Source organism: Pongo pygmaeus, chromosome 15 (genome assembly GCF_028885625.2).
Source record: "Pongo pygmaeus isolate AG05252 chromosome 15, NHGRI_mPonPyg2-v2.0_pri, whole genome shotgun sequence".
Classification (NCBI taxonomy): Eukaryota; Metazoa; Chordata; class Mammalia; order Primates; family Hominidae; genus Pongo; species Pongo pygmaeus.
The window spans coordinates 38,641,454-38,644,554 of record NC_072388.2 but is presented as its reverse complement, the minus strand read 5'-3'; positions in this window follow the sequence as shown (position 1 = coordinate 38,644,554).

Below are 3,101 nucleotides of genomic sequence, written 5' to 3'. Positions count from 1 at the left end.
TTTTTTATCAAAACTTTAAACATATTAATTATGGTTATCTTAAATTCTCTAATAATTCCAATACTGGTGTCATATCTAATTTTGGTTCTGATTTTTGCTTCACCTCTTTAGGTGATTTTGTTTATTTATTTTTTCATTTTTCTTTAAACAAGGCTTGTAACTTTTCTGTTGAACAATAAACATGACTTATCTGGCGACAGGAACTGACATAAATATGCCTTTAGTGTGAGGATTTATTTTAATCTGGGTAGGACGTGGGCTACATTTAATGTTTGCTGTAGTTGTAGGTGTTATAGACTTTAAATTTCTTTAGTTTTCTTGCCTCCCCTGTTGCCTTTGGGCTCCCCTTTTTAGATATAATCCATGTCCTGCAGCTCTGCCAGCTGCAATCCAATGTTATACTCGAACCCCGTTGATGGAGTGGTAAGATATGAGAGAGGGTAAGCCCTCTATAGTCTTATAATTAAAATCAGTCTTTTAATTAATAATTAAAATCAGTCTTATAATTAAAATCAGTCTTTTAATGGACCTGTGTCCCAGGGTTGTGACACTAATGTTAAGAAACTAATGTTTCTTAACTTCTCTTAGGTGAGGTGGGAAGTGATAGGTGGATGAAATCAGGAAAATATCTTTACCTCAGGTGGAACAAGGCTTTGATAAGGGTTTTTGGTTTGCTTTTTCTTCCTCAGGGGCAGTCAGCCTTTCTTACGGGAAATGTTCTAGGCATATTTTACGTGGTAACTTTTCCTCCAACCTCTGCCAGAGCCACTAGGGGATCTTTCTCAAATCTTCACAGTGAAGCCCTGATGGGGTTCCTAGAGTTAAAACCCATAAAAGTGTTAGGATCCCTAAGCCTGTGGTTCCCAGGAGCTTCTCTCATGCTAGTCCACACCCAGGCTGCAGCAATTCATCAAAATTACATTCAAATGTCATTTTCTGTGTATTGCTTCAGTGGCTTCTGCTTTAACCAGAAAACCAGACCTCAGTTGTAACTCCATGGATTTCCTTGTCTGTCCAGATTTCAAGGTGACTGTTTGCCTTGTGACCTTAGTTCCCTGATGAGTCCAAAAAAAAAAAACATAGTTCATTTTTGGTTAGTTCAGCTTTTTTTCTCATTGTAATAAGCTTTTTACATATTAGTGTTAAAACCAGCTTAGGGAATTTAAATACCTACAAAATTGCCATGAAGTTTATTATTTTTTCTTCTAAAACCACAGCCTGAAACATTATTATAGAACTGCCCAAATTTTAGTGTGACAGTAGCCTGATAAATTAATTTTTTATTACCCTGATGACAAAGCATGGAATGGGCTGACACACCTGGAAAAGGGAAGCAATAGGAAGCTATTGGAAAAATAATCTTTGCAAGATTGTGAGAGAGGATTGAATTAGGTAGAAGTAAAGACACCAGAAATTTAAAAATGGAGTTTAAGCACAGAAAAATATGAAGTAAAATCAATAGGAACATTTAGTTGTAGCTAATGAGGGAGGATGAATCAACGCCAATTATGAGAATTCTCATTTGGACAAGGTGTCTACTTGAAGATTATCCAAAATAAAGTAACAACTAGATTCTTATATATTGTTATAATTGACCCAAAATTATTTTCTATGGACAAATAACTAGTGCTAATGAATAATCTCATTGAGGTTGTCTTGATGCAACTCAGTTAACAAAGCAGATGGGACATTTATCATACACTTATTATATGAATCAGAAAAATAACCTTTATATTTGAGTATATTATATGTTTAGAATCTCTGAAACCATATTCAACTACTTAGTATTAAAATTATCAATAGACTTTGAGAATTGCTCTTGCTTACTACTATTTTGAAAAAAAAAAGTAAATTTAAAAAACTTACTTTTATTACCAGAAAATAGATGGTTTCAGGTAGTGGTAATACAGCCTGTAGAGGCTCAGTAACAAACATAAAGAAAGATCCTTCTGGCCACCACTTTCACATTAACTATGTTGGACTTGTAAATCCCGACACAGTAGAGGAAAAAAAATAATCAATTATCATTATGCTTCTGTTTGTGCATGCATAACATCTTTCTTTAGTTTTGGTTGGAAAACTTCTTTAAAATATCCCATCTTCTCTTGAAACCTTAATTTTTAAAAGGCCATCATCAAAAAACTACTTTTCTTCTTACAGATATATCTGGCACAATTGCTTTGCTTTGTTTTTGACATTTTGAGTTTGTCAAAAAAGTATGAATTTTATCAACCATACTCCCACATACCATTGATTTAGAAGAAATTCTTTTGCAACTTACTAGTTTCATCCCTTGACTAATTAAACTGCCATCAAGGACAAAATCTCCAAGTAAATTTTGACATGACATTGTTATTAACTCTATAACTATCACCTTCTATTAATAACTTACATATTAAAACTTTTAAAGATATGCAATGCATAATTTAAATATTTGAAAACTAGTTTTGAGTTTATTATAAATAGCATAAGTGGAAACTTTTTATTTACAAAATAAGAATTATGATGTCTATCATTTTACAAGTCATATTACAACTATAATCTTTTACAAACAGTATGATTCCCTATTAGATAACAGTTAAACAGAAACCAGAGTATACAGTCTACTGCCTTTTGCCAAGATTCAAAAAACTATAAACTATAATAAAACATTTTGATCTATTTGATGAAGCAGGAGAAACTAATTATCTGGTTGCCTTTATCATTTGAAACATATGGGAAATGAACATTGTTGATGTGTGCATCAACACTGTAAAAGCTAAAACCATTTTTCTAGTATCTTCTCTGGAAAACATCCAAAACTAATTGAAGACAAAATGTCCACTGAAAAATTTAATTCAGAAGAAACTTCTATTGATAAAGCTTATGAATTTGCAAAATCAAATAACAGTAATGAAAAGTAGGCAATGTAAAGCACTAAAAATTTAAAGCCAACCTTTCCTATAACCGTCCTAATACCAGGTAAGTGTGTTTCATTATTTAGATATCTGAATATTTAGATATCGAATTCAATGCAAAATTTCTTTTAAAAATTAAATTCACAGGTGCTAATATTAATTTAGAATTTTCAATATTTTAAGGACAACATAAGAGATTTTAAT